Source organism: Phaseolus vulgaris, chromosome 6 (genome assembly GCF_051622355.1).
Source record: "Phaseolus vulgaris cultivar YP4 chromosome 6, ASM5162235v1, whole genome shotgun sequence".
NCBI classification, from domain to species: Eukaryota; Viridiplantae; Streptophyta; class Magnoliopsida; order Fabales; family Fabaceae; genus Phaseolus; species Phaseolus vulgaris.
Genome location: NC_143503.1, coordinates 10,180,657 through 10,207,829, shown reverse-complemented (window position 1 = coordinate 10,207,829; position 27,173 = coordinate 10,180,657). Strand labels below are relative to the sequence as shown.

Sequence of the window (27,173 nt, the reverse complement as noted above, 5' to 3'; positions counted from 1 at the left end):
GCGATAACTCGCTACAGAACACTATTTCAGGATCGTTTTTCTAGGTACTTTAATTTTTTTATTTAGAGGGTCAGCAAGAAAAAAAAAAAAAAAAAAATAGCACGAAAAAGGTGAACTCGTGGTCATAACTTTTGATAGATTTTGGCATGGCAGTAATATTGAAAAATTCATTAAAAATAGGTAAAAAAATGATTTTTCATCCAAATTTTTTTCTGGTAACTCTATTGGGGGTATATTTGGCGGAGGAGTCCTCACAGGTTGGAAAACAACGAGAGATTTTGAGTTGCTGAGAATTTTTTGTGGAAAACTTCAAACGGCCATAACTTTTGATCGGGAAGTCGGATGGAGACGCGTAAAAAATGAAAGTTGTTCGACATGACGTAACGAATCTAGTTGCCAATTCCCGAAGGGCCCCGAACGCGATAACTCACTGAACTCGTGGTTCGATTGTTTAGGCCAGGAAGAAAAACAATAAATACAAAAAGAAGTGCAACACGAGGACTTCCCAGGAGGTCACCCATCCTAGTACTACTCTCGCCCAAGCACGCTTAGCTGCGGAGTTCTGATGGGATCCGGTGCATTAGTGCTGGTATGATCGCACCTGTCAAGTGTAGCAAGATCAATGCGTATATGGATTTGCAATTGGGCTTCAGTTTCAAAATGGTTGGACCCCGAACGCGATAACTCGCTACAGAACACTATTTCAGGATCGTTTTTCTAGGTACTTTAATTTTTTTATTTAGAGGGTCAGCAAGAAAAAAAAAAAAAAAAAAATAGCACGAAAAAGGTGAACTCGTGGTCATAACTTTTGATAGATTTTGGCATGGCAGTAATATTGAAAAATTCATTAAAAATAGGTAAAAAAATGATTTTTCATCCAAATTTTTTTCTGGTAACTCTATTGGGGGTATATTTGGCGGAGGAGTCCTCACAGGTTGGAAAACAACGAGAGATTTTGAGTTGCTGAGAATTTTTTGTGGAAAACTTCAAACGGCCATAACTTTTGATCGGGAAGTCGGATGGAGACGCGTAAAAAATGAAAGTTGTTCGACATGACGTAACGAATCTAGTTGCCAATTCCCGAAGGGCCCCGAACGCGATAACTCACTGAACTCGTGGTTCGATTGTTTAGGCCAGGAAGAAAAACAATAAATACAAAAAGAAGTGCAACACGAGGACTTCCCAGGAGGTCACCCATCCTAGTACTACTCTCGCCCAAGCACGCTTAGCTGCGGAGTTCTGATGGGATCCGGTGCATTAGTGCTGGTATGATCGCACCTGTCAAGTGTAGCAAGATCAATGCGTATATGGATTTGCAATTGGGCTTCAGTTTCAAAATGGTTGGACCCCGAACGCGATAACTCGCTACAGAACACTATTTCAGGATCGTTTTTCTAGGTACTTTAATTTTTTTATTTAGAGGGTCAGCAAGAAAAAAAAAAAAAAAAAAATAGCACGAAAAAGGTGAACTCGTGGTCATAACTTTTGATAGATTTTGGCATGGCAGTAATATTGAAAAATTCATTAAAAATAGGTAAAAAAATGATTTTTCATCCAAATTTTTTTCTGGTAACTCTATTGGGGGTATATTTGGCGGAGGAGTCCTCACAGGTTGGAAAACAACGAGAGATTTTGAGTTGCTGAGAATTTTTTGTGGAAAACTTCAAACGGCCATAACTTTTGATCGGGAAGTCGGATGGAGACGCGTAAAAAATGAAAGTTGTTCGACATGACGTAACGAATCTAGTTGCCAATTCCCGAAGGGCCCCGAACGCGATAACTCACTGAACTCGTGGTTCGATTGTTTAGGCCAGGAAGAAAAACAATAAATACAAAAAGAAGTGCAACACGAGGACTTCCCAGGAGGTCACCCATCCTAGTACTACTCTCGCCCAAGCACGCTTAGCTGCGGAGTTCTGATGGGATCCGGTGCATTAGTGCTGGTATGATCGCACCTGTCAAGTGTAGCAAGATCAATGCGTATATGGATTTGCAATTGGGCTTCAGTTTCAAAATGGTTGGACCCCGAACGCGATAACTCGCTACAGAACACTATTTCAGGATCGTTTTTCTAGGTACTTTAATTTTTTTATTTAGAGGGTCAGCAAGAAAAAAAAAAAAAAAAAAATAGCACGAAAAAGGTGAACTCGTGGTCATAACTTTTGATAGATTTTGGCATGGCAGTAATATTGAAAAATTCATTAAAAATAGGTAAAAAAATGATTTTTCATCCAAATTTTTTTCTGGTAACTCTATTGGGGGTATATTTGGCGGAGGAGTCCTCACAGGTTGGAAAACAACGAGAGATTTTGAGTTGCTGAGAATTTTTTGTGGAAAACTTCAAACGGCCATAACTTTTGATCGGGAAGTCGGATGGAGACGCGTAAAAAATGAAAGTTGTTCGACATGACGTAACGAATCTAGTTGCCAATTCCCGAAGGGCCCCGAACGCGATAACTCACTGAACTCGTGGTTCGATTGTTTAGGCCAGGAAGAAAAACAATAAATACAAAAAGAAGTGCAACACGAGGACTTCCCAGGAGGTCACCCATCCTAGTACTACTCTCGCCCAAGCACGCTTAGCTGCGGAGTTCTGATGGGATCCGGTGCATTAGTGCTGGTATGATCGCACCTGTCAAGTGTAGCAAGATCAATGCGTATATGGATTTGCAATTGGGCTTCAGTTTCAAAATGGTTGGACCCCGAACGCGATAACTCGCTACAGAACACTATTTCAGGATCGTTTTTCTAGGTACTTTAATTTTTTTATTTAGAGGGTCAGCAAGAAAAAAAAAAAAAAAAAATAGCACGAAAAAGGTGAACTCGTGGTCATAACTTTTGATAGATTTTGGCATGGCAGTAATATTGAAAAATTCATTAAAAATAGGTAAAAAAATGATTTTTCATCCAAATTTTTTTCTGGTAACTCTATTGGGGGTATATTTGGCGGAGGAGTCCTCACAGGTTGGAAAACAACGAGAGATTTTGAGTTGCTGAGAATTTTTTGTGGAAAACTTCAAACGGCCATAACTTTTGATCGGGAAGTCGGATGGAGACGCGTAAAAAATGAAAGTTGTTCGACATGACGTAACGAATCTAGTTGCCAATTCCCGAAGGGCCCCGAACGCGATAACTCACTGAACTCGTGGTTCGATTGTTTAGGCCAGGAAGAAAAACAATAAATACAAAAAGAAGTGCAACACGAGGACTTCCCAGGAGGTCACCCATCCTAGTACTACTCTCGCCCAAGCACGCTTAGCTGCGGAGTTCTGATGGGATCCGGTGCATTAGTGCTGGTATGATCGCACCTGTCAAGTGTAGCAAGATCAATGCGTATATGGATTTGCAATTGGGCTTCAGTTTCAAAATGGTTGGACCCCGAACGCGATAACTCGCTACAGAACACTATTTCAGGATCGTTTTTCTAGGTACTTTAATTTTTTTATTTAGAGGGTCAGCAAGAAAAAAAAAAAAAAAAAATAGCACGAAAAAGGTGAACTCGTGGTCATAACTTTTGATAGATTTTGGCATGGCAGTAATATTGAAAAATTCATTAAAAATAGGTAAAAAAATGATTTTTCATCCAAATTTTTTTCTGGTAACTCTATTGGGGGTATATTTGGCGGAGGAGTCCTCACAGGTTGGAAAACAACGAGAGATTTTGAGTTGCTGAGAATTTTTTGTGGAAAACTTCAAACGGCCATAACTTTTGATCGGGAAGTCGGATGGAGACGCGTAAAAAATGAAAGTTGTTCGACATGACGTAACGAATCTAGTTGCCAATTCCCGAAGGGCCCCGAACGCGATAACTCACTGAACTCGTGGTTCGATTGTTTAGGCCAGGAAGAAAAACAATAAATACAAAAAGAAGTGCAACACGAGGACTTCCCAGGAGGTCACCCATCCTAGTACTACTCTCGCCCAAGCACGCTTAGCTGCGGAGTTCTGATGGGATCCGGTGCATTAGTGCTGGTATGATCGCACCTGTCAAGTGTAGCAAGATCAATGCGTATATGGATTTGCAATTGGGCTTCAGTTTCAAAATGGTTGGACCCCGAACGCGATAACTCGCTACAGAACACTATTTCAGGATCGTTTTTCTAGGTACTTTAATTTTTTTATTTAGAGGGTCAGCAAGAAAAAAAAAAAAAAAAAAATAGCACGAAAAAGGTGAACTCGTGGTCATAACTTTTGATAGATTTTGGCATGGCAGTAATATTGAAAAATTCATTAAAAATAGGTAAAAAAATGATTTTTCATCCAAATTTTTTTCTGGTAACTCTATTGGGGGTATATTTGGCGGAGGAGTCCTCACAGGTTGGAAAACAACGAGAGATTTTGAGTTGCTGAGAATTTTTTGTGGAAAACTTCAAACGGCCATAACTTTTGATCGGGAAGTCGGATGGAGACGCGTAAAAAATGAAAGTTGTTCGACATGACGTAACGAATCTAGTTGCCAATTCCCGAAGGGCCCCGAACGCGATAACTCACTGAACTCGTGGTTCGATTGTTTAGGCCAGGAAGAAAAACAATAAATACAAAAAGAAGTGCAACACGAGGACTTCCCAGGAGGTCACCCATCCTAGTACTACTCTCGCCCAAGCACGCTTAGCTGCGGAGTTCTGATGGGATCCGGTGCATTAGTGCTGGTATGATCGCACCTGTCAAGTGTAGCAAGATCAATGCGTATATGGATTTGCAATTGGGCTTCAGTTTCAAAATGGTTGGACCCCGAACGCGATAACTCGCTACAGAACACTATTTCAGGATCGTTTTTCTAGGTACTTTAATTTTTTTATTTAGAGGGTCAGCAAGAAAAAAAAAAAAAAAAAAATAGCACGAAAAAGGTGAACTCGTGGTCATAACTTTTGATAGATTTTGGCATGGCAGTAATATTGAAAAATTCATTAAAAATAGGTAAAAAAATGATTTTTCATCCAAATTTTTTTCTGGTAACTCTATTGGGGGTATATTTGGCGGAGGAGTCCTCACAGGTTGGAAAACAACGAGAGATTTTGAGTTGCTGAGAATTTTTTGTGGAAAACTTCAAACGGCCATAACTTTTGATCGGGAAGTCGGATGGAGACGCGTAAAAAATGAAAGTTGTTCGACATGACGTAACGAATCTAGTTGCCAATTCCCGAAGGGCCCCGAACGCGATAACTCACTGAACTCGTGGTTCGATTGTTTAGGCCAGGAAGAAAAACAATAAATACAAAAAGAAGTGCAACACGAGGACTTCCCAGGAGGTCACCCATCCTAGTACTACTCTCGCCCAAGCACGCTTAGCTGCGGAGTTCTGATGGGATCCGGTGCATTAGTGCTGGTATGATCGCACCTGTCAAGTGTAGCAAGATCAATGCGTATATGGATTTGCAATTGGGCTTCAGTTTCAAAATGGTTGGACCCCGAACGCGATAACTCGCTACAGAACACTATTTCAGGATCGTTTTTCTAGGTACTTTAATTTTTTTATTTAGAGGGTCAGCAAGAAAAAAAAAAAAAAAAAAATAGCACGAAAAAGGTGAACTCGTGGTCATAACTTTTGATAGATTTTGGCATGGCAGTAATATTGAAAAATTCATTAAAAATAGGTAAAAAAATGATTTTTCATCCAAATTTTTTTCTGGTAACTCTATTGGGGGTATATTTGGCGGAGGAGTCCTCACAGGTTGGAAAACAACGAGAGATTTTGAGTTGCTGAGAATTTTTTGTGGAAAACTTCAAACGGCCATAACTTTTGATCGGGAAGTCGGATGGAGACGCGTAAAAAATGAAAGTTGTTCGACATGACGTAACGAATCTAGTTGCCAATTCCCGAAGGGCCCCGAACGCGATAACTCACTGAACTCGTGGTTCGATTGTTTAGGCCAGGAAGAAAAACAATAAATACAAAAAGAAGTGCAACACGAGGACTTCCCAGGAGGTCACCCATCCTAGTACTACTCTCGCCCAAGCACGCTTAGCTGCGGAGTTCTGATGGGATCCGGTGCATTAGTGCTGGTATGATCGCACCTGTCAAGTGTAGCAAGATCAATGCGTATATGGATTTGCAATTGGGCTTCAGTTTCAAAATGGTTGGACCCCGAACGCGATAACTCGCTACAGAACACTATTTCAGGATCGTTTTTCTAGGTACTTTAATTTTTTTATTTAGAGGGTCAGCAAGAAAAAAAAAAAAAAAAAAATAGCACGAAAAAGGTGAACTCGTGGTCATAACTTTTGATAGATTTTGGCATGGCAGTAATATTGAAAAATTCATTAAAAATAGGTAAAAAAATGATTTTTCATCCAAATTTTTTTCTGGTAACTCTATTGGGGGTATATTTGGCGGAGGAGTCCTCACAGGTTGGAAAACAACGAGAGATTTTGAGTTGCTGAGAATTTTTTGTGGAAAACTTCAAACGGCCATAACTTTTGATCGGGAAGTCGGATGGAGACGCGTAAAAAATGAAAGTTGTTCGACATGACGTAACGAATCTAGTTGCCAATTCCCGAAGGGCCCCGAACGCGATAACTCACTGAACTCGTGGTTCGATTGTTTAGGCCAGGAAGAAAAACAATAAATACAAAAAGAAGTGCAACACGAGGACTTCCCAGGAGGTCACCCATCCTAGTACTACTCTCGCCCAAGCACGCTTAGCTGCGGAGTTCTGATGGGATCCGGTGCATTAGTGCTGGTATGATCGCACCTGTCAAGTGTAGCAAGATCAATGCGTATATGGATTTGCAATTGGGCTTCAGTTTCAAAATGGTTGGACCCCGAACGCGATAACTCGCTACAGAACACTATTTCAGGATCGTTTTTCTAGGTACTTTAATTTTTTTATTTAGAGGGTCAGCAAGAAAAAAAAAAAAAAAAAAATAGCACGAAAAAGGTGAACTCGTGGTCATAACTTTTGATAGATTTTGGCATGGCAGTAATATTGAAAAATTCATTAAAAATAGGTAAAAAAATGATTTTTCATCCAAATTTTTTTCTGGTAACTCTATTGGGGGTATATTTGGCGGAGGAGTCCTCACAGGTTGGAAAACAACGAGAGATTTTGAGTTGCTGAGAATTTTTTGTGGAAAACTTCAAACGGCCATAACTTTTGATCGGGAAGTCGGATGGAGACGCGTAAAAAATGAAAGTTGTTCGACATGACGTAACGAATCTAGTTGCCAATTCCCGAAGGGCCCCGAACGCGATAACTCACTGAACTCGTGGTTCGATTGTTTAGGCCAGGAAGAAAAACAATAAATACAAAAAGAAGTGCAACACGAGGACTTCCCAGGAGGTCACCCATCCTAGTACTACTCTCGCCCAAGCACGCTTAGCTGCGGAGTTCTGATGGGATCCGGTGCATTAGTGCTGGTATGATCGCACCTGTCAAGTGTAGCAAGATCAATGCGTATATGGATTTGCAATTGGGCTTCAGTTTCAAAATGGTTGGACCCCGAACGCGATAACTCGCTACAGAACACTATTTCAGGATCGTTTTTCTAGGTACTTTAATTTTTTTATTTAGAGGGTCAGCAAGAAAAAAAAAAAAAAAAAAATAGCACGAAAAAGGTGAACTCGTGGTCATAACTTTTGATAGATTTTGGCATGGCAGTAATATTGAAAAATTCATTAAAAATAGGTAAAAAAATGATTTTTCATCCAAATTTTTTTCTGGTAACTCTATTGGGGGTATATTTGGCGGAGGAGTCCTCACAGGTTGGAAAACAACGAGAGATTTTGAGTTGCTGAGAATTTTTTGTGGAAAACTTCAAACGGCCATAACTTTTGATCGGGAAGTCGGATGGAGACGCGTAAAAAATGAAAGTTGTTCGACATGACGTAACGAATCTAGTTGCCAATTCCCGATCACTGAACTCGTGGTTCGATTGTTTAGGCCAGGAAGAAAAACAATAAATACAAAAAGAAGTGCAACACGAGGACTTCCCAGGAGGTCACCCATCCTAGTACTACTCTCGCCCAAGCACGCTTAGCTGCGGAGTTCTGATGGGATCCGGTGCATTAGTGCTGGTATGATCGCACCTGTCAAGTGTAGCAAGATCAATGCGTATATGGATTTGCAATTGGGCTTCAGTTTCAAAATGGTTGGACCCCGAACGCGATAACTCGCTACAGAACACTATTTCAGGATCGTTTTTCTAGGTACTTTAATTTTTTTATTTAGAGGGTCAGCAAGAAAAAAAAAAAAAAAAAAATAGCACGAAAAAGGTGAACTCGTGGTCATAACTTTTGATAGATTTTGGCATGGCAGTAATATTGAAAAATTCATTAAAAATAGGTAAAAAAATGATTTTTCATCCAAATTTTTTTCTGGTAACTCTATTGGGGGTATATTTGGCGGAGGAGTCCTCACAGGTTGGAAAACAACGAGAGATTTTGAGTTGCTGAGAATTTTTTGTGGAAAACTTCAAACGGCCATAACTTTTGATCGGGAAGTCGGATGGAGACGCGTAAAAAATGAAAGTTGTTCGACATGACGTAACGAATCTAGTTGCCAATTCCCGAAGGGCCCCGAACGCGATAACTCACTGAACTCGTGGTTCGATTGTTTAGGCCAGGAAGAAAAACAATAAATACAAAAAGAAGTGCAACACGAGGACTTCCCAGGAGGTCACCCATCCTAGTACTACTCTCGCCCAAGCACGCTTAGCTGCGGAGTTCTGATGGGATCCGGTGCATTAGTGCTGGTATGATCGCACCTGTCAAGTGTAGCAAGATCAATGCGTATATGGATTTGCAATTGGGCTTCAGTTTCAAAATGGTTGGACCCCGAACGCGATAACTCGCTACAGAACACTATTTCAGGATCGTTTTTCTAGGTACTTTAATTTTTTTATTTAGAGGGTCAGCAAGAAAAAAAAAAAAAAAAAAATAGCACGAAAAAGGTGAACTCGTGGTCATAACTTTTGATAGATTTTGGCATGGCAGTAATATTGAAAAATTCATTAAAAATAGGTAAAAAAATGATTTTTCATCCAAATTTTTTTCTGGTAACTCTATTGGGGGTATATTTGGCGGAGGAGTCCTCACAGGTTGGAAAACAACGAGAGATTTTGAGTTGCTGAGAATTTTTTGTGGAAAACTTCAAACGGCCATAACTTTTGATCGGGAAGTCGGATGGAGACGCGTAAAAAATGAAAGTTGTTCGACATGACGTAACGAATCTAGTTGCCAATTCCCGAAGGGCCCCGAACGCGATAACTCACTGAACTCGTGGTTCGATTGTTTAGGCCAGGAAGAAAAACAATAAATACAAAAAGAAGTGCAACACGAGGACTTCCCAGGAGGTCACCCATCCTAGTACTACTCTCGCCCAAGCACGCTTAGCTGCGGAGTTCTGATGGGATCCGGTGCATTAGTGCTGGTATGATCGCACCTGTCAAGTGTAGCAAGATCAATGCGTATATGGATTTGCAATTGGGCTTCAGTTTCAAAATGGTTGGACCCCGAACGCGATAACTCGCTACAGAACACTATTTCAGGATCGTTTTTCTAGGTACTTTAATTTTTTTATTTAGAGGGTCAGCAAGAAAAAAAAAAAAAAAAAAATAGCACGAAAAAGGTGAACTCGTGGTCATAACTTTTGATAGATTTTGGCATGGCAGTAATATTGAAAAATTCATTAAAAATAGGTAAAAAAATGATTTTTCATCCAAATTTTTTTCTGGTAACTCTATTGGGGGTATATTTGGCGGAGGAGTCCTCACAGGTTGGAAAACAACGAGAGATTTTGAGTTGCTGAGAATTTTTTGTGGAAAACTTCAAACGGCCATAACTTTTGATCGGGAAGTCGGATGGAGACGCGTAAAAAATGAAAGTTGTTCGACATGACGTAACGAATCTAGTTGCCAATTCCCGAAGGGCCCCGAACGCGATAACTCACTGAACTCGTGGTTCGATTGTTTAGGCCAGGAAGAAAAACAATAAATACAAAAAGAAGTGCAACACGAGGACTTCCCAGGAGGTCACCCATCCTAGTACTACTCTCGCCCAAGCACGCTTAGCTGCGGAGTTCTGATGGGATCCGGTGCATTAGTGCTGGTATGATCGCACCTGTCAAGTGTAGCAAGATCAATGCGTATATGGATTTGCAATTGGGCTTCAGTTTCAAAATGGTTGGACCCCGAACGCGATAACTCGCTACAGAACACTATTTCAGGATCGTTTTTCTAGGTACTTTAATTTTTTTATTTAGAGGGTCAGCAAGAAAAAAAAAAAAAAAAAAATAGCACGAAAAAGGTGAACTCGTGGTCATAACTTTTGATAGATTTTGGCATGGCAGTAATATTGAAAAATTCATTAAAAATAGGTAAAAAAATGATTTTTCATCCAAATTTTTTTCTGGTAACTCTATTGGGGGTATATTTGGCGGAGGAGTCCTCACAGGTTGGAAAACAACGAGAGATTTTGAGTTGCTGAGAATTTTTTGTGGAAAACTTCAAACGGCCATAACTTTTGATCGGGAAGTCGGATGGAGACGCGTAAAAAATGAAAGTTGTTCGACATGACGTAACGAATCTAGTTGCCAATTCCCGAAGGGCCCCGAACGCGATAACTCACTGAACTCGTGGTTCGATTGTTTAGGCCAGGAAGAAAAACAATAAATACAAAAAGAAGTGCAACACGAGGACTTCCCAGGAGGTCACCCATCCTAGTACTACTCTCGCCCAAGCACGCTTAGCTGCGGAGTTCTGATGGGATCCGGTGCATTAGTGCTGGTATGATCGCACCTGTCAAGTGTAGCAAGATCAATGCGTATATGGATTTGCAATTGGGCTTCAGTTTCAAAATGGTTGGACCCCGAACGCGATAACTCGCTACAGAACACTATTTCAGGATCGTTTTTCTAGGTACTTTAATTTTTTTATTTAGAGGGTCAGCAAGAAAAAAAAAAAAAAAAAAATAGCACGAAAAAGGTGAACTCGTGGTCATAACTTTTGATAGATTTTGGCATGGCAGTAATATTGAAAAATTCATTAAAAATAGGTAAAAAAATGATTTTTCATCCAAATTTTTTTCTGGTAACTCTATTGGGGGTATATTTGGCGGAGGAGTCCTCACAGGTTGGAAAACAACGAGAGATTTTGAGTTGCTGAGAATTTTTTGTGGAAAACTTCAAACGGCCATAACTTTTGATCGGGAAGTCGGATGGAGACGCGTAAAAAATGAAAGTTGTTCGACATGACGTAACGAATCTAGTTGCCAATTCCCGAAGGGCCCCGAACGCGATAACTCACTGAACTCGTGGTTCGATTGTTTAGGCCAGGAAGAAAAACAATAAATACAAAAAGAAGTGCAACACGAGGACTTCCCAGGAGGTCACCCATCCTAGTACTACTCTCGCCCAAGCACGCTTAGCTGCGGAGTTCTGATGGGATCCGGTGCATTAGTGCTGGTATGATCGCACCTGTCAAGTGTAGCAAGATCAATGCGTATATGGATTTGCAATTGGGCTTCAGTTTCAAAATGGTTGGACCCCGAACGCGATAACTCGCTACAGAACACTATTTCAGGATCGTTTTTCTAGGTACTTTAATTTTTTTATTTAGAGGGTCAGCAAGAAAAAAAAAAAAAAAAAAATAGCACGAAAAAGGTGAACTCGTGGTCATAACTTTTGATAGATTTTGGCATGGCAGTAATATTGAAAAATTCATTAAAAATAGGTAAAAAAATGATTTTTCATCCAAATTTTTTTCTGGTAACTCTATTGGGGGTATATTTGGCGGAGGAGTCCTCACAGGTTGGAAAACAACGAGAGATTTTGAGTTGCTGAGAATTTTTTGTGGAAAACTTCAAACGGCCATAACTTTTGATCGGGAAGTCGGATGGAGACGCGTAAAAAATGAAAGTTGTTCGACATGACGTAACGAATCTAGTTGCCAATTCCCGAAGGGCCCCGAACGCGATAACTCACTGAACTCGTGGTTCGATTGTTTAGGCCAGGAAGAAAAACAATAAATACAAAAAGAAGTGCAACACGAGGACTTCCCAGGAGGTCACCCATCCTAGTACTACTCTCGCCCAAGCACGCTTAGCTGCGGAGTTCTGATGGGATCCGGTGCATTAGTGCTGGTATGATCGCACCTGTCAAGTGTAGCAAGATCAATGCGTATATGGATTTGCAATTGGGCTTCAGTTTCAAAATGGTTGGACCCCGAACGCGATAACTCGCTACAGAACACTATTTCAGGATCGTTTTTCTAGGTACTTTAATTTTTTTATTTAGAGGGTCAGCAAGAAAAAAAAAAAAAAAAAAATAGCACGAAAAAGGTGAACTCGTGGTCATAACTTTTGATAGATTTTGGCATGGCAGTAATATTGAAAAATTCATTAAAAATAGGTAAAAAAATGATTTTTCATCCAAATTTTTTTCTGGTAACTCTATTGGGGGTATATTTGGCGGAGGAGTCCTCACAGGTTGGAAAACAACGAGAGATTTTGAGTTGCTGAGAATTTTTTGTGGAAAACTTCAAACGGCCATAACTTTTGATCGGGAAGTCGGATGGAGACGCGTAAAAAATGAAAGTTGTTCGACATGACGTAACGAATCTAGTTGCCAATTCCCGAAGGGCCCCGAACGCGATAACTCACTGAACTCGTGGTTCGATTGTTTAGGCCAGGAAGAAAAACAATAAATACAAAAAGAAGTGCAACACGAGGACTTCCCAGGAGGTCACCCATCCTAGTACTACTCTCGCCCAAGCACGCTTAGCTGCGGAGTTCTGATGGGATCCGGTGCATTAGTGCTGGTATGATCGCACCTGTCAAGTGTAGCAAGATCAATGCGTATATGGATTTGCAATTGGGCTTCAGTTTCAAAATGGTTGGACCCCGAACGCGATAACTCGCTACAGAACACTATTTCAGGATCGTTTTTCTAGGTACTTTAATTTTTTTATTTAGAGGGTCAGCAAGAAAAAAAAAAAAAAAAAAATAGCACGAAAAAGGTGAACTCGTGGTCATAACTTTTGATAGATTTTGGCATGGCAGTAATATTGAAAAATTCATTAAAAATAGGTAAAAAAATGATTTTTCATCCAAATTTTTTTCTGGTAACTCTATTGGGGGTATATTTGGCGGAGGAGTCCTCACAGGTTGGAAAACAACGAGAGATTTTGAGTTGCTGAGAATTTTTTGTGGAAAACTTCAAACGGCCATAACTTTTGATCGGGAAGTCGGATGGAGACGCGTAAAAAATGAAAGTTGTTCGACATGACGTAACGAATCTAGTTGCCAATTCCCGAAGGGCCCCGAACGCGATAACTCACTGAACTCGTGGTTCGATTGTTTAGGCCAGGAAGAAAAACAATAAATACAAAAAGAAGTGCAACACGAGGACTTCCCAGGAGGTCACCCATCCTAGTACTACTCTCGCCCAAGCACGCTTAGCTGCGGAGTTCTGATGGGATCCGGTGCATTAGTGCTGGTATGATCGCACCTGTCAAGTGTAGCAAGATCAATGCGTATATGGATTTGCAATTGGGCTTCAGTTTCAAAATGGTTGGACCCCGAACGCGATAACTCGCTACAGAACACTATTTCAGGATCGTTTTTCTAGGTACTTTAATTTTTTTATTTAGAGGGTCAGCAAGAAAAAAAAAAAAAAAAAAATAGCACGAAAAAGGTGAACTCGTGGTCATAACTTTTGATAGATTTTGGCATGGCAGTAATATTGAAAAATTCATTAAAAATAGGTAAAAAAATGATTTTTCATCCAAATTTTTTTCTGGTAACTCTATTGGGGGTATATTTGGCGGAGGAGTCCTCACAGGTTGGAAAACAACGAGAGATTTTGAGTTGCTGAGAATTTTTTGTGGAAAACTTCAAACGGCCATAACTTTTGATCGGGAAGTCGGATGGAGACGCGTAAAAAATGAAAGTTGTTCGACATGACGTAACGAATCTAGTTGCCAATTCCCGAAGGGCCCCGAACGCGATAACTCACTGAACTCGTGGTTCGATTGTTTAGGCCAGGAAGAAAAACAATAAATACAAAAAGAAGTGCAACACGAGGACTTCCCAGGAGGTCACCCATCCTAGTACTACTCTCGCCCAAGCACGCTTAGCTGCGGAGTTCTGATGGGATCCGGTGCATTAGTGCTGGTATGATCGCACCTGTCAAGTGTAGCAAGATCAATGCGTATATGGATTTGCAATTGGGCTTCAGTTTCAAAATGGTTGGACCCCGAACGCGATAACTCGCTACAGAACACTATTTCAGGATCGTTTTTCTAGGTACTTTAATTTTTTTATTTAGAGGGTCAGCAAGAAAAAAAAAAAAAAAAAAATAGCACGAAAAAGGTGAACTCGTGGTCATAACTTTTGATAGATTTTGGCATGGCAGTAATATTGAAAAATTCATTAAAAATAGGTAAAAAAATGATTTTTCATCCAAATTTTTTTCTGGTAACTCTATTGGGGGTATATTTGGCGGAGGAGTCCTCACAGGTTGGAAAACAACGAGAGATTTTGAGTTGCTGAGAATTTTTTGTGGAAAACTTCAAACGGCCATAACTTTTGATCGGGAAGTCGGATGGAGACGCGTAAAAAATGAAAGTTGTTCGACATGACGTAACGAATCTAGTTGCCAATTCCCGAAGGGCCCCGAACGCGATAACTCACTGAACTCGTGGTTCGATTGTTTAGGCCAGGAAGAAAAACAATAAATACAAAAAGAAGTGCAACACGAGGACTTCCCAGGAGGTCACCCATCCTAGTACTACTCTCGCCCAAGCACGCTTAGCTGCGGAGTTCTGATGGGATCCGGTGCATTAGTGCTGGTATGATCGCACCTGTCAAGTGTAGCAAGATCAATGCGTATATGGATTTGCAATTGGGCTTCAGTTTCAAAATGGTTGGACCCCGAACGCGATAACTCGCTACAGAACACTATTTCAGGATCGTTTTTCTAGGTACTTTAATTTTTTTATTTAGAGGGTCAGCAAGAAAAAAAAAAAAAAAAAAATAGCACGAAAAAGGTGAACTCGTGGTCATAACTTTTGATAGATTTTGGCATGGCAGTAATATTGAAAAATTCATTAAAAATAGGTAAAAAAATGATTTTTCATCCAAATTTTTTTCTGGTAACTCTATTGGGGGTATATTTGGCGGAGGAGTCCTCACAGGTTGGAAAACAACGAGAGATTTTGAGTTGCTGAGAATTTTTTGTGGAAAACTTCAAACGGCCATAACTTTTGATCGGGAAGTCGGATGGAGACGCGTAAAAAATGAAAGTTGTTCGACATGACGTAACGAATCTAGTTGCCAATTCCCGAAGGGCCCCGAACGCGATAACTCACTGAACTCGTGGTTCGATTGTTTAGGCCAGGAAGAAAAACAATAAATACAAAAAGAAGTGCAACACGAGGACTTCCCAGGAGGTCACCCATCCTAGTACTACTCTCGCCCAAGCACGCTTAGCTGCGGAGTTCTGATGGGATCCGGTGCATTAGTGCTGGTATGATCGCACCTGTCAAGTGTAGCAAGATCAATGCGTATATGGATTTGCAATTGGGCTTCAGTTTCAAAATGGTTGGACCCCGAACGCGATAACTCGCTACAGAACACTATTTCAGGATCGTTTTTCTAGGTACTTTAATTTTTTTATTTAGAGGGTCAGCAAGAAAAAAAAAAAAAAAAAAATAGCACGAAAAAGGTGAACTCGTGGTCATAACTTTTGATAGATTTTGGCATGGCAGTAATATTGAAAAATTCATTAAAAATAGGTAAAAAAATGATTTTTCATCCAAATTTTTTTCTGGTAACTCTATTGGGGGTATATTTGGCGGAGGAGTCCTCACAGGTTGGAAAACAACGAGAGATTTTGAGTTGCTGAGAATTTTTTGTGGAAAACTTCAAACGGCCATAACTTTTGATCGGGAAGTCGGATGGAGACGCGTAAAAAATGAAAGTTGTTCGACATGACGTAACGAATCTAGTTGCCAATTCCCGAAGGGCCCCGAACGCGATAACTCACTGAACTCGTGGTTCGATTGTTTAGGCCAGGAAGAAAAACAATAAATACAAAAAGAAGTGCAACACGAGGACTTCCCAGGAGGTCACCCATCCTAGTACTACTCTCGCCCAAGCACGCTTAGCTGCGGAGTTCTGATGGGATCCGGTGCATTAGTGCTGGTATGATCGCACCTGTCAAGTGTAGCAAGATCAATGCGTATATGGATTTGCAATTGGGCTTCAGTTTCAAAATGGTTGGACCCCGAACGCGATAACTCGCTACAGAACACTATTTCAGGATCGTTTTTCTAGGTACTTTAATTTTTTTATTTAGAGGGTCAGCAAGAAAAAAAAAAAAAAAAAAATAGCACGAAAAAGGTGAACTCGTGGTCATAACTTTTGATAGATTTTGGCATGGCAGTAATATTGAAAAATTCATTAAAAATAGGTAAAAAAATGATTTTTCATCCAAATTTTTTTCTGGTAACTCTATTGGGGGTATATTTGGCGGAGGAGTCCTCACAGGTTGGAAAACAACGAGAGATTTTGAGTTGCTGAGAATTTTTTGTGGAAAACTTCAAACGGCCATAACTTTTGATCGGGAAGTCGGATGGAGACGCGTAAAAAATGAAAGTTGTTCGACATGACGTAACGAATCTAGTTGCCAATTCCCGAAGGGCCCCGAACGCGATAACTCACTGAACTCGTGGTTCGATTGTTTAGGCCAGGAAGAAAAACAATAAATACAAAAAGAAGTGCAACACGAGGACTTCCCAGGAGGTCACCCATCCTAGTACTACTCTCGCCCAAGCACGCTTAGCTGCGGAGTTCTGATGGGATCCGGTGCATTAGTGCTGGTATGATCGCACCTGTCAAGTGTAGCAAGATCAATGCGTATATGGATTTGCAATTGGGCTTCAGTTTCAAAATGGTTGGACCCCGAACGCGATAACTCGCTACAGAACACTATTTCAGGATCGTTTTTCTAGGTACTTTAATTTTTTTATTTAGAGGGTCAGCAAGAAAAAAAAAAAAAAAAAAATAGCACGAAAAAGGTGAACTCGTGGTCATAACTTTTGATAGATTTTGGCATGGCAGTAATATTGAAAAATTCATTAAAAATAGGTAAAAAAATGATTTTTCATCCAAATTTTTTTCTGGTAACTCTATTGGGGGTATATTTGGCGGAGGAGTCCTCACAGGTTGGAAAACAACGAGAGATTTTGAGTTGCTGAGAATTTTTTGTGGAAAACTTCAAACGGCCATAACTTTTGATCGGGAAGTCGGATGGAGACGCGTAAAAAATGAAAGTTGTTCGACATGACGTAACGAATCTAGTTGCCAATTCCCGAAGGGCCCCGAACGCGATAACTCACTGAACTCGTGGTTCGATTGTTTAGGCCAGGAAGAAAAACAATAAATACAAAAAGAAGTGCAACACGAGGACTTCCCAGGAGGTCACCCATCCTAGTACTACTCTCGCCCAAGCACGCTTAGCTGCGGAGTTCTGATGGGATCCGGTGCATTAGTGCTGGTATGATCGCACCTGTCAAGTGTAGCAAGATCAATGCGTATATGGATTTGCAATTGGGCTTCAGTTTCAAAATGGTTGGACCCCGAACGCGATAACTCGCTACAGAACACTATTTCAGGATCGTTTTTCTAGGTACTTTAATTTTTTTATTTAGAGGGTCAGCAAGAAAAAAAAAAAAAAAAAAATAGCACGAAAAAGGTGAACTCGTGGTCATAACTTTTGATAGATTTTGGCATGGCAGTAATATTGAAAAATTCATTAAAAATAGGTAAAAAAATGATTTTTCATCCAAATTTTTTTCTGGTAACTCTATTGGGGGTATATTTGGCGGAGGAGTCCTCACAGGTTGGAAAACAACGAGAGATTTTGAGTTGCTGAGAATTTTTTGTGGAAAACTTCAAACGGCCATAACTTTTGATCGGGAAGTCGGATGGAGACGCGTAAAAAATGAAAGTTGTTCGACATGACGTAACGAATCTAGTTGCCAATTCCCGAAGGGCCCCGAACGCGATAACTCACTGAACTCGTGGTTCGATTGTTTAGGCCAGGAAGAAAAACAATAAATACAAAAAGAAGTGCAACACGAGGACTTCCCAGGAGGTCACCCATCCTAGTACTACTCTCGCCCAAGCACGCTTAGCTGCGGAGTTCTGATGGGATCCGGTGCATTAGTGCTGGTATGATCGCACCTGTCAAGTGTAGCAAGATCAATGCGTATATGGATTTGCAATTGGGCTTCAGTTTCAAAATGGTTGGACCCCGAACGCGATAACTCGCTACAGAACACTATTTCAGGATCGTTTTTCTAGGTACTTTAATTTTTTTATTTAGAGGGTCAGCAAGAAAAAAAAAAAAAAAAAAATAGCACGAAAAAGGTGAACTCGTGGTCATAACTTTTGATAGATTTTGGCATGGCAGTAATATTGAAAAATTCATTAAAAATAGGTAAAAAAATGATTTTTCATCCAAATTTTTTTCTGGTAACTCTATTGGGGGTATATTTGGCGGAGGAGTCCTCACAGGTTGGAAAACAACGAGAGATTTTGAGTTGCTGAGAATTTTTTGTGGAAAACTTCAAACGGCCATAACTTTTGATCGGGAAGTCGGATGGAGACGCGTAAAAAATGAAAGTTGTTCGACATGACGTAACGAATCTAGTTGCCAATTCCCGAAGGGCCCCGAACGCGATAACTCACTGAACTCGTGGTTCGATTGTTTAGGCCAGGAAGAAAAACAATAAATACAAAAAGAAGTGCAACACGAGGACTTCCCAGGAGGTCACCCATCCTAGTACTACTCTCGCCCAAGCACGCTTAGCTGCGGAGTTCTGATGGGATCCGGTGCATTAGTGCTGGTATGATCGCACCTGTCAAGTGTAGCAAGATCAATGCGTATATGGATTTGCAATTGGGCTTCAGTTTCAAAATGGTTGGACCCCGAACGCGATAACTCGCTACAGAACACTATTTCAGGATCGTTTTTCTAGGTACTTTAATTTTTTTATTTAGAGGGTCAGCAAGAAAAAAAAAAAAAAAAAAATAGCACGAAAAAGGTGAACTCGTGGTCATAACTTTTGATAGATTTTGGCATGGCAGTAATATTGAAAAATTCATTAAAAATAGGTAAAAAAATGATTTTTCATCCAAATTTTTTTCTGGTAACTCTATTGGGGGTATATTTGGCGGAGGAGTCCTCACAGGTTGGAAAACAACGAGAGATTTTGAGTTGCTGAGAATTTTTTGTGGAAAACTTCAAACGGCCATAACTTTTGATCGGGAAGTCGGATGGAGACGCGTAAAAAATGAAAGTTGTTCGACATGACGTAACGAATCTAGTTGCCAATTCCCGAAGGGCCCCGAACGCGATAACTCACTGAACTCGTGGTTCGATTGTTTAGGCCAGGAAGAAAAACAATAAATACAAAAAGAAGTGCAACACGAGGACTTCCCAGGAGGTCACCCATCCTAGTACTACTCTCGCCCAAGCACGCTTAGCTGCGGAGTTCTGATGGGATCCGGTGCATTAGTGCTGGTATGATCGCACCTGTCAAGTGTAGCAAGATCAATGCGTATATGGATTTGCAATTGGGCTTCAGTTTCAAAATGGTTGGACCCCGAACGCGATAACTCGCTACAGAACACTATTTCAGGATCGTTTTTCTAGGTACTTTAATTTTTTTATTTAGAGGGTCAGCAAGAAAAAAAAAAAAAAAAAAATAGCACGAAAAAGGTGAACTCGTGGTCATAACTTTTGATAGATTTTGGCATGGCAGTAATATTGAAAAATTCATTAAAAATAGGTAAAAAAATGATTTTTCATCCAAATTTTTTTCTGGTAACTCTATTGGGGGTATATTTGGCGGAGGAGTCCTCACAGGTTGGAAAACAACGAGAGATTTTGAGTTGCTGAGAATTTTTTGTGGAAAACTTCAAACGGCCATAACTTTTGATCGGGAAGTCGGATGGAGACGCGTAAAAAATGAAAGTTGTTCGACATGACGTAACGAATCTAGTTGCCAATTCCCGAAGGGCCCCGAACGCGATAACTCACTGAACTCGTGGTTCGATTGTTTAGGCCAGGAAGAAAAACAATAAATACAAAAAGAAGTGCAACACGAGGACTTCCCAGGAGGTCACCCATCCTAGTACTACTCTCGCCCAAGCACGCTTAGCTGCGGAGTTCTGATGGGATCCGGTGCATTAGTGCTGGTATGATCGCACCTGTCAAGTGTAGCAAGATCAATGCGTATATGGATTTGCAATTGGGCTTCAGTTTCAAAATGGTTGGACCCCGAACGCGATAACTCGCTACAGAACACTATTTCAGGATCGTTTTTCTAGGTACTTTAATTTTTTTATTTAGAGGGTCAGCAAGAAAAAAAAAAAAAAAAAATAGCACGAAAAAGGTGAACTCGTGGTCATAACTTTTGATAGATTTTGGCATGGCAGTAATATTGAAAAATTCATTAAAAATAGGTAAAAAAATGATTTTTCATCCAAATTTTTTTCTGGTAACTCTATTGGGGGTATATTTGGCGGAGGAGTCCTCACAGGTTGGAAAACAACGAGAGATTTTGAGTTGCTGAGAATTTTTTGTGGAAAACTTCAAACGGCCATAACTTTTGATCGGGAAGTCGGATGGAGACGCGTAAAAAATGAAAGTTGTTCGACATGACGTAACGAATCTAGTTGCCAATTCCCGAAGGGCCCCGAACGCGATAACTCACTGAACTCGTGGTTCGATTGTTTAGGCCAGGAAGAAAAACAATAAATACAAAAAGAAGTGCAACACGAGGACTTCCCAGGAGGTCACCCATCCTAGTACTACTCTCGCCCAAGCACGCTTAGCTGCGGAGTTCTGATGGGATCCGGTGCATTAGTGCTGGTATGATCGCACCTGTCAAGTGTAGCAAGATCAATGCGTATATGGATTTGCAATTGGGCTTCAGTTTCAAAATGGTTGGACCCCGAACGCGATAACTCGCTACAGAACACTATTTCAGGATCGTTTTTCTAGGTACTTTAATTTTTTTATTTAGAGGGTCAGCAAGAAAAAAAAAAAAAAAAAAATAGCACGAAAAAGGTGAACTCGTGGTCATAACTTTTGATAGATTTTGGCATGGCAGTAATATTGAAAAATTCATTAAAAATAGGTAAAAAAATGATTTTTCATCCAAATTTTTTTCTGGTAACTCTATTGGGGGTATATTTGGCGGAGGAGTCCTCACAGGTTGGAAAACAACGAGAGATTTTGAGTTGCTGAGAATTTTTTGTGGAAAACTTCAAACGGCCATAACTTTTGATCGGGAAGTCGGATGGAGACGCGTAAAAAATGAAAGTTGTTCGACATGACGTAACGAATCTAGTTGCCAATTCCCGAAGGGCCCCGAACGCGATAACTCACTGAACTCGTGGTTCGATTGTTTAGGCCAGGAAGAAAAACAATAAATACAAAAAGAAGTGCAACACGAGGACTTCCCAGGAGGTCACCCATCCTAGTACTACTCTCGCCCAAGCACGCTTAGCTGCGGAGTTCTGATGGGATCCGGTGCATTAGTGCTGGTATGATCGCACCTGTCAAGTGTAGCAAGATCAATGCGTATATGGATTTGCAATTGGGCTTCAGTTTCAAAATGGTTGGACCCCGAACGCGATAACTCGCTACAGAACACTATTTCAGGATCGTTTTTCTAGGTACTTTAATTTTTTTATTTAGAGGGTCAGCAAGAAAAAAAAAAAAAAAAAAATAGCACGAAAAAGGTGAACTCGTGGTCATAACTTTTGATAGATTTTGGCATGGCAGTAATATTGAAAAATTCATTAAAAATAGGTAAAAAAATGATTTTTCATCCAAATTTTTTTCTGGTAACTCTATTGGGGGTATATTTGGCGGAGGAGTCCTCACAGGTTGGAAAACAACGAGAGATTTTGAGTTGCTGAGAATTTTTTGTGGAAAACTTCAAACGGCCATAACTTTTGATCGGGAAGTCGGATGGAGACGCGTAAAAAATGAAAGTTGTTCGACATGACGTAACGAATCTAGTTGCCAATTCCCGAAGGGCCCCGAACGCGATAACTCACTGAACTCGTGGTTCGATTGTTTAGGCCAGGAAGAAAAACAATAAATACAAAAAGAAGTGCAACACGAGGACTTCCCAGGAGGTCACCCATCCTAGTACTACTCTCGCCCAAGCACGCTTAGCTGCGGAGTTCTGATGGGATCCGGTGCATTAGTGCTGGTATGATCGCACCTGTCAAGTGTAGCAAGATCAATGCGTATATGGATTTGCAATTGGGCTTCAGTTTCAAAATGGTTGGACCCCGAACGCGATAACTCGCTACAGAACACTATTTCAGGATCGTTTTTCTAGGTACTTTAATTTTTTTATTTAGAGGGTCAGCAAGAAAAAAAAAAAAAAAAAATAGCACGAAAAAGGTGAACTCGTGGTCATAACTTTTGATAGATTTTGGCATGGCAGTAATATTGAAAAATTCATTAAAAATAGGTAAAAAAATGATTTTTCATCCAAATTTTTTTCTGGTAACTCTATTGGGGGTATATTTGGCGGAGGAGTCCTCACAGGTTGGAAAACAACGAGAGATTTTGAGTTGCTGAGAATTTTTTGTGGAAAACTTCAAACGGCCATAACTTTTGATCGGGAAGTCGGATGGAGACGCGTAAAAAATGAAAGTTGTTCGACATGACGTAACGAATCTAGTTGCCAATTCCCGAAGGGCCCCGAACGCGATAACTCACTGAACTCGTGGTTCGATTGTTTAGGCCAGGAAGAAAAACAATAAATACAAAAAGAAGTGCAACACGAGGACTTCCCAGGAGGTCACCCATCCTAGTACTACTCTCGCCCAAGCACGCTTAGCTGCGGAGTTCTGATGGGATCCGGTGCATTAGTGCTGGTATGATCGCACCTGTCAAGTGTAGCAAGATCAATGCGTATATGGATTTGCAATTGGGCTTCAGTTTCAAAATGGTTGGACCCCGAACGCGATAACTCGCTACAGAACACTATTTCAGGATCGTTTTTCTAGGTACTTTAATTTTTTTATTTAGAGGGTCAGCAAGAAAAAAAAAAAAAAAAAAATAGCACGAAAAAGGTGAACTCGTGGTCATAACTTTTGATAGATTTTGGCATGGCAGTAATATTGAAAAATTCATTAAAAATAGGTAAAAAAATGATTTTTCATCCAAATTTTTTTCTGGTAACTCTATTGGGGGTATATTTGGCGGAGGAGTCCTCACAGGTTGGAAAACAACGAGAGATTTTGAGTTGCTGAGAATTTTTTGTGGAAAACTTCAAACGGCCATAACTTTTGATCGGGAAGTCGGATGGAGACGCGTAAAAAATGAAAGTTGTTCGACATGACGTAACGAATCTAGTTGCCAATTCCCGAAGGGCCCCGAACGCGATAACTCACTGAACTCGTGGTTCGATTGTTTAGGCCAGGAAGAAAAACAATAAATACAAAAAGAAGTGCAACACGAGGACTTCCCAGGAGGTCACCCATCCTAGTACTACTCTCGCCCAAGCACGCTTAGCTGCGGAGTTCTGATGGGATCCGGTGCATTAGTGCTGGTATGATCGCACCTGTCAAGTGTAGCAAGATCAATGCGTATATGGATTTGCAATTGGGCTTCAGTTTCAAAATGGTTGGACCCCGAACGCGATAACTCGCTACAGAACACTATTTCAGGATCGTTTTTCTAGGTACTTTAATTTTTTTATTTAGAGGGTCAGCAAGAAAAAAAAAAAAAAAAAATAGCACGAAAAAGGTGAACTCGTGGTCATAACTTTTGATAGATTTTGGCATGGCAGTAATATTGAAAAATTCATTAAAAATAGGTAAAAAAATGATTTTTTCATCCAAATTTTTTTCTGGTAACTCTATTGGGGGTATATTTGGCGGAGGAGTCCTCACAGGTTGGAAAACAACGAGAGATTTTGAGTTGCTGAGAATTTTTTGTGGAAAACTTCAAACGGCCATAACTTTTGATCGGGAAGTCGGATGGAGACGCGTAAAAAATGAAAGTTGTTCGACATGACGTAACGAATCTAGTTGCCAATTCCCGAAGGGCCCCGAACGCGATAACTCACTGAACTCGTGGTTCGATTGTTTAGGCCAGGAAGAAAAACAATAAATACAAAAAGAAGTGCAACACGAGGACTTCCCAGGAGGTCACCCATCCTAGTACTACTCTCGCCCAAGCACGCTTAGCTGCGGAGTTCTGATGGGATCCGGTGCATTAGTGCTGGTATGATCGCACCTGTCAAGTGTAGCAAGATCAATGCGTATATGGATTTGCAATTGGGCTTCAGTTTCAAAATGGTTGGACCCCGAACGCGATAACTCGCTACAGAACACTATTTCAGGATCGTTTTTCTAGGTACTTTAATTTTTTTATTTAGAGGGTCAGCAAGAAAAAAAAAAAAAAAAAATAGCACGAAAAAGGTGAACTCGTGGTCATAACTTTTGATAGATTTTGGCATGGCAGTAGTAATATTGAAAAATTCATTAAAAATAGGTAAAAAAATGATTTTTCATCCAAATTTTTTTCTGGTAACTCTATTGGGGGTATATTTGGCGGAGGAGTCCTCACAGGTTGGAAAACAACGAGAGATTTTGAGTTGCTGAGAATTTTTTGTGGAAAACTTCAAACGGCCATAACTTTTGATCGGGAAGTCGGATGGAGACGCGTAAAAAATGAAAGTTGTTCGACATGACGTAACGAATCTAGTTGCCAATTCCCGAAGGGCCCCGAACGCGATAACTCACTGAACTCGTGGTTCGATTGTTTAGGCCAGGAAGAAAAACAATAAATACAAAAAGAAGTGCAACACGAGGACTTCCCAGGAGGTCACCCATCCTAGTACTACTCTCGCCCAAGCACGCTTAGCTGCGGAGTTCTGATGGGATCCGGTGCATTAGTGCTGGTATGATCGCACCTGTCAAGTGTAGCAAGATCAATGCGTATATGGATTTGCAATTGGGCTTCAGTTTCAAAATGGTTGGACCCCGAACGCGATAACTCGCTACAGAACACTATTTCAGGATCGTTTTTCTAGGTACTTTAATTTTTTTATTTAGAGGGTCAGCAAGAAAAAAAAAAAAAAAAATAGCACGAAAAAGGTGAACTCGTGGTCATAACTTTTGATAGATTTTGGCATGGCAGTAATATTGAAAAATTCATTAAAAATAGGTAAAAAAATGATTTTTCATCCAAATTTTTTTCTGGTAACTCTATTGGGGGTATATTTGGCGGAGGAGTCCTCACAGGTTGGAAAACAACGAGAGATTTTGAGTTGCTGAGAATTTTTTGTGGAAAACTTCAAACGGCCATAACTTTTGATCGGGAAGTCGGATGGAGACGCGTAAAAAATGAAAGTTGTTCGACATGACGTAACGAATCTAGTTGCCAATTCCCGAAGGGCCCCGAACGCGATAACTCACTGAACTCGTGGTTCGATTGTTTAGGCCAGGAAGAAAAACAATAAATACAAAAAGAAGTGCAACACGAGGACTTCCCAGGAGGTCACCCATCCTAGTACTACTCTCGCCCAAGCACGCTTAGCTGCGGAGTTCTGATGGGATCCGGTGCATTAGTGCTGGTATGATCGCACCTGTCAAGTGTAGCAAGATCAATGCGTATATGGATTTGCAATTGGGCTTCAGTTTCAAAATGGTTGGACCCCGAACGCGATAACTCGCTACAGAACACTATTTCAGGATCGTTTTTCTAGGTACTTTAATTTTTTTATTTAGAGGGTCAGCAAGAAAAAAAAAAAAAAAAAAATAGCACGAAAAAGGTGAACTCGTGGTCATAACTTTTGATAGATTTTGGCATGGCAGTAATATTGAAAAATTCATTAAAAATAGGTAAAAAAATGATTTTTCATCCAAATTTTTTTCTGGTAACTCTATTGGGGGTATATTTGGCGGAGGAGTCCTCACAGGTTGGAAAACAACGAGAGATTTTGAGTTGCTGAGAATTTTTTGTGGAAAACTTCAAACGGCCATAACTTTTGATCGGGAAGTCGGATGGAGACGCGTAAAAAATGAAAGTTGTTCGACATGACGTAACGAATCTAGTTGCCAATTCCCGAAGGGCCCCGAACGCGATAACTCACTGAACTCGTGGTTCGATTGTTTAGGCCAGGAAGAAAAACAATAAATACAAAAAGAAGTGCAACACGAGGACTTCCCAGGAGGTCACCCATCCTAGTACTACTCTCGCCCAAGCACGCTTAGCTGCGGAGTTCTGATGGGATCCGGTGCATTAGTGCTGGTATGATCGCACCTGTCAAGTGTAGCAAGATCAATGCGTATATGGATTTGCAATTGGGCTTCAGTTTCAAAATGGTTGGACCCCGAACGCGATAACTCGCTACAGAACACTATTTCAGGATCGTTTTTCTAGGTACTTTAATTTTTTTATTTAGAGGGTCAGCAAGAAAAAAAAAAAAAAAAAATAGCACGAAAAAGGTGAACTCGTGGTCATAACTTTTGATAGATTTTGGCATGGCAGTAATATTGAAAAATTCATTAAAAATAGGTAAAAAAATGATTTTTCATCCAAATTTTTTTCTGGTAACTCTATTGGGGGTATATTTGGCGGAGGATACAAAAAGAAGTGCAACACGAGACTTCCCAGAGGTCACCCATCCTAGTACTACTCTCGCCCAAGCACGCTTAGTTAGCGGAGTTCGATGGGATCCGTGCATTAGTGCTGGTATGATCGCACTGTCAAGTGTAGCAAGATCAATGCGTATATGGATTTGCAATTGGGCTTCGGTTCAAAATGGTTGGACCCCGAACGCGATAACTCGCTACGAACACTATTTCAGGATCGTTTTTCTAGGTACTTTAATTTTTTTATTTAGAGGGTCGCAAGAAAAAAAAAAAAAAAAAATAGCACGAAAAAAGGTGAACTCGTGGTCATAACTTTTGATAGATTTTGGCATGGCAGTAATATTGAAAAATTCATTAAAAATAGGTAAAAAAATGATTTTTCATCCAAATTTTTTCCGGTAACTCTATTGGGTATATATTGGCGGAGGAGTCCTCACAGGTTGGAAAACAACGAGAGATTTTGAGTTGCTGAGAATTTTTTGTGGAAAACTTCAAACGGCCATAACTTTTGATCGGGAAGTCGGATGGAGACGCGTAA

At 40.4% G+C, this 27,173-nt stretch overlaps 39 non-coding genes and 1 pseudogene across 39 annotated transcripts; all 40 read right to left on the bottom strand.

Moving 5' to 3' along the window:
* Nucleotides 1-484: 484 nt before the first annotated feature.
* Nucleotides 485-603, bottom strand: LOC150026376 (5S ribosomal RNA). Its single transcript, XR_016522508.1, has one exon. It is a non-coding gene; the product is annotated as a 5S ribosomal RNA (ribosomal RNA).
* A 558-nt stretch (nucleotides 604-1,161) lies between these two features.
* Nucleotides 1,162-1,280, bottom strand: LOC150026375 (5S ribosomal RNA). Its single transcript, XR_016522507.1, has one exon. It is a non-coding gene; the product is annotated as a 5S ribosomal RNA (ribosomal RNA).
* Nucleotides 1,281-1,838: 558 nt separating this feature from the next.
* LOC150026374 (5S ribosomal RNA) lies at nucleotides 1,839-1,957 on the bottom strand. Its single transcript, XR_016522506.1, has one exon. It is a non-coding gene; the product is annotated as a 5S ribosomal RNA (ribosomal RNA).
* A 558-nt stretch (nucleotides 1,958-2,515) lies between these two features.
* Nucleotides 2,516-2,634, bottom strand: LOC150026373 (5S ribosomal RNA). Its single transcript, XR_016522505.1, has one exon. It is a non-coding gene; the product is annotated as a 5S ribosomal RNA (ribosomal RNA).
* A 557-nt stretch (nucleotides 2,635-3,191) lies between these two features.
* Nucleotides 3,192-3,310, bottom strand: LOC150026372 (5S ribosomal RNA). Its single transcript, XR_016522504.1, has one exon. It is a non-coding gene; the product is annotated as a 5S ribosomal RNA (ribosomal RNA).
* Nucleotides 3,311-3,867: 557 nt separating this feature from the next.
* On the bottom strand, nucleotides 3,868-3,986 carry LOC150026371 (5S ribosomal RNA). Its single transcript, XR_016522503.1, has one exon. It is a non-coding gene; the product is annotated as a 5S ribosomal RNA (ribosomal RNA).
* Nucleotides 3,987-4,544: 558 nt separating this feature from the next.
* LOC150026370 (5S ribosomal RNA) lies at nucleotides 4,545-4,663 on the bottom strand. The gene has a single exon (XR_016522502.1). It is a non-coding gene; the product is annotated as a 5S ribosomal RNA (ribosomal RNA).
* Nucleotides 4,664-5,221: 558 nt separating this feature from the next.
* LOC150026369 (5S ribosomal RNA) lies at nucleotides 5,222-5,340 on the bottom strand. Its single transcript, XR_016522501.1, has one exon. It is a non-coding gene; the product is annotated as a 5S ribosomal RNA (ribosomal RNA).
* A 558-nt stretch (nucleotides 5,341-5,898) lies between these two features.
* On the bottom strand, nucleotides 5,899-6,017 carry LOC150026368 (5S ribosomal RNA). Its single transcript, XR_016522500.1, has one exon. It is a non-coding gene; the product is annotated as a 5S ribosomal RNA (ribosomal RNA).
* A 558-nt stretch (nucleotides 6,018-6,575) lies between these two features.
* LOC150026367 (5S ribosomal RNA) lies at nucleotides 6,576-6,694 on the bottom strand. Its single transcript, XR_016522499.1, has one exon. It is a non-coding gene; the product is annotated as a 5S ribosomal RNA (ribosomal RNA).
* Nucleotides 6,695-7,252: 558 nt separating this feature from the next.
* Nucleotides 7,253-7,371, bottom strand: LOC150026366 (5S ribosomal RNA). Its single transcript, XR_016522498.1, has one exon. It is a non-coding gene; the product is annotated as a 5S ribosomal RNA (ribosomal RNA).
* A 538-nt stretch (nucleotides 7,372-7,909) lies between these two features.
* On the bottom strand, nucleotides 7,910-8,028 carry LOC150026365 (5S ribosomal RNA). Its single transcript, XR_016522497.1, has one exon. It is a non-coding gene; the product is annotated as a 5S ribosomal RNA (ribosomal RNA).
* Nucleotides 8,029-8,586: 558 nt separating this feature from the next.
* On the bottom strand, nucleotides 8,587-8,705 carry LOC150026364 (5S ribosomal RNA). Its single transcript, XR_016522496.1, has one exon. It is a non-coding gene; the product is annotated as a 5S ribosomal RNA (ribosomal RNA).
* A 558-nt stretch (nucleotides 8,706-9,263) lies between these two features.
* On the bottom strand, nucleotides 9,264-9,382 carry LOC150026363 (5S ribosomal RNA). The gene has a single exon (XR_016522495.1). It is a non-coding gene; the product is annotated as a 5S ribosomal RNA (ribosomal RNA).
* A 558-nt stretch (nucleotides 9,383-9,940) lies between these two features.
* Nucleotides 9,941-10,059, bottom strand: LOC150026362 (5S ribosomal RNA). The gene has a single exon (XR_016522494.1). It is a non-coding gene; the product is annotated as a 5S ribosomal RNA (ribosomal RNA).
* Nucleotides 10,060-10,617: 558 nt separating this feature from the next.
* On the bottom strand, nucleotides 10,618-10,736 carry LOC150026361 (5S ribosomal RNA). Its single transcript, XR_016522493.1, has one exon. It is a non-coding gene; the product is annotated as a 5S ribosomal RNA (ribosomal RNA).
* A 558-nt stretch (nucleotides 10,737-11,294) lies between these two features.
* Nucleotides 11,295-11,413, bottom strand: LOC150026360 (5S ribosomal RNA). Its single transcript, XR_016522492.1, has one exon. It is a non-coding gene; the product is annotated as a 5S ribosomal RNA (ribosomal RNA).
* A 558-nt stretch (nucleotides 11,414-11,971) lies between these two features.
* LOC150026359 (5S ribosomal RNA) lies at nucleotides 11,972-12,090 on the bottom strand. The gene has a single exon (XR_016522491.1). It is a non-coding gene; the product is annotated as a 5S ribosomal RNA (ribosomal RNA).
* A 558-nt stretch (nucleotides 12,091-12,648) lies between these two features.
* Nucleotides 12,649-12,767, bottom strand: LOC150026358 (5S ribosomal RNA). Its single transcript, XR_016522490.1, has one exon. It is a non-coding gene; the product is annotated as a 5S ribosomal RNA (ribosomal RNA).
* Nucleotides 12,768-13,325: 558 nt separating this feature from the next.
* Nucleotides 13,326-13,444, bottom strand: LOC150026357 (5S ribosomal RNA). The gene has a single exon (XR_016522489.1). It is a non-coding gene; the product is annotated as a 5S ribosomal RNA (ribosomal RNA).
* Nucleotides 13,445-14,002: 558 nt separating this feature from the next.
* Nucleotides 14,003-14,121, bottom strand: LOC150026356 (5S ribosomal RNA). The gene has a single exon (XR_016522488.1). It is a non-coding gene; the product is annotated as a 5S ribosomal RNA (ribosomal RNA).
* Nucleotides 14,122-14,679: 558 nt separating this feature from the next.
* On the bottom strand, nucleotides 14,680-14,798 carry LOC150026355 (5S ribosomal RNA). Its single transcript, XR_016522487.1, has one exon. It is a non-coding gene; the product is annotated as a 5S ribosomal RNA (ribosomal RNA).
* Nucleotides 14,799-15,356: 558 nt separating this feature from the next.
* LOC150026354 (5S ribosomal RNA) lies at nucleotides 15,357-15,475 on the bottom strand. The gene has a single exon (XR_016522486.1). It is a non-coding gene; the product is annotated as a 5S ribosomal RNA (ribosomal RNA).
* Nucleotides 15,476-16,033: 558 nt separating this feature from the next.
* On the bottom strand, nucleotides 16,034-16,152 carry LOC150026353 (5S ribosomal RNA). The gene has a single exon (XR_016522485.1). It is a non-coding gene; the product is annotated as a 5S ribosomal RNA (ribosomal RNA).
* Nucleotides 16,153-16,710: 558 nt separating this feature from the next.
* Nucleotides 16,711-16,829, bottom strand: LOC150026352 (5S ribosomal RNA). Its single transcript, XR_016522484.1, has one exon. It is a non-coding gene; the product is annotated as a 5S ribosomal RNA (ribosomal RNA).
* Nucleotides 16,830-17,387: 558 nt separating this feature from the next.
* LOC150026351 (5S ribosomal RNA) lies at nucleotides 17,388-17,506 on the bottom strand. The gene has a single exon (XR_016522483.1). It is a non-coding gene; the product is annotated as a 5S ribosomal RNA (ribosomal RNA).
* Nucleotides 17,507-18,064: 558 nt separating this feature from the next.
* Nucleotides 18,065-18,183, bottom strand: LOC150026350 (5S ribosomal RNA). Its single transcript, XR_016522482.1, has one exon. It is a non-coding gene; the product is annotated as a 5S ribosomal RNA (ribosomal RNA).
* A 558-nt stretch (nucleotides 18,184-18,741) lies between these two features.
* Nucleotides 18,742-18,860, bottom strand: LOC150026349 (5S ribosomal RNA). Its single transcript, XR_016522481.1, has one exon. It is a non-coding gene; the product is annotated as a 5S ribosomal RNA (ribosomal RNA).
* Nucleotides 18,861-19,418: 558 nt separating this feature from the next.
* Nucleotides 19,419-19,537, bottom strand: LOC150026348 (5S ribosomal RNA). The gene has a single exon (XR_016522480.1). It is a non-coding gene; the product is annotated as a 5S ribosomal RNA (ribosomal RNA).
* A 558-nt stretch (nucleotides 19,538-20,095) lies between these two features.
* LOC150026347 (5S ribosomal RNA) lies at nucleotides 20,096-20,214 on the bottom strand. The gene has a single exon (XR_016522479.1). It is a non-coding gene; the product is annotated as a 5S ribosomal RNA (ribosomal RNA).
* A 557-nt stretch (nucleotides 20,215-20,771) lies between these two features.
* Nucleotides 20,772-20,890, bottom strand: LOC150026346 (5S ribosomal RNA). Its single transcript, XR_016522478.1, has one exon. It is a non-coding gene; the product is annotated as a 5S ribosomal RNA (ribosomal RNA).
* A 558-nt stretch (nucleotides 20,891-21,448) lies between these two features.
* On the bottom strand, nucleotides 21,449-21,567 carry LOC150026345 (5S ribosomal RNA). The gene has a single exon (XR_016522477.1). It is a non-coding gene; the product is annotated as a 5S ribosomal RNA (ribosomal RNA).
* Nucleotides 21,568-22,125: 558 nt separating this feature from the next.
* On the bottom strand, nucleotides 22,126-22,244 carry LOC150026344 (5S ribosomal RNA). Its single transcript, XR_016522476.1, has one exon. It is a non-coding gene; the product is annotated as a 5S ribosomal RNA (ribosomal RNA).
* Nucleotides 22,245-22,801: 557 nt separating this feature from the next.
* LOC150026343 (5S ribosomal RNA) lies at nucleotides 22,802-22,920 on the bottom strand. Its single transcript, XR_016522475.1, has one exon. It is a non-coding gene; the product is annotated as a 5S ribosomal RNA (ribosomal RNA).
* Nucleotides 22,921-23,478: 558 nt separating this feature from the next.
* LOC150026342 (5S ribosomal RNA) lies at nucleotides 23,479-23,597 on the bottom strand. Its single transcript, XR_016522474.1, has one exon. It is a non-coding gene; the product is annotated as a 5S ribosomal RNA (ribosomal RNA).
* A 558-nt stretch (nucleotides 23,598-24,155) lies between these two features.
* LOC150026341 (5S ribosomal RNA) lies at nucleotides 24,156-24,274 on the bottom strand. Its single transcript, XR_016522473.1, has one exon. It is a non-coding gene; the product is annotated as a 5S ribosomal RNA (ribosomal RNA).
* A 560-nt stretch (nucleotides 24,275-24,834) lies between these two features.
* On the bottom strand, nucleotides 24,835-24,953 carry LOC150026340 (5S ribosomal RNA). The gene has a single exon (XR_016522472.1). It is a non-coding gene; the product is annotated as a 5S ribosomal RNA (ribosomal RNA).
* Nucleotides 24,954-25,509: 556 nt separating this feature from the next.
* On the bottom strand, nucleotides 25,510-25,628 carry LOC150026339 (5S ribosomal RNA). Its single transcript, XR_016522471.1, has one exon. It is a non-coding gene; the product is annotated as a 5S ribosomal RNA (ribosomal RNA).
* Nucleotides 25,629-26,186: 558 nt separating this feature from the next.
* Nucleotides 26,187-26,305, bottom strand: LOC150026338 (5S ribosomal RNA). The gene has a single exon (XR_016522470.1). It is a non-coding gene; the product is annotated as a 5S ribosomal RNA (ribosomal RNA).
* Nucleotides 26,306-26,633: 328 nt separating this feature from the next.
* LOC150026337 (5S ribosomal RNA) lies at nucleotides 26,634-26,749 on the bottom strand (annotated as a pseudogene).
* Between the last annotated feature and the right edge of the window lie 424 nt (nucleotides 26,750-27,173).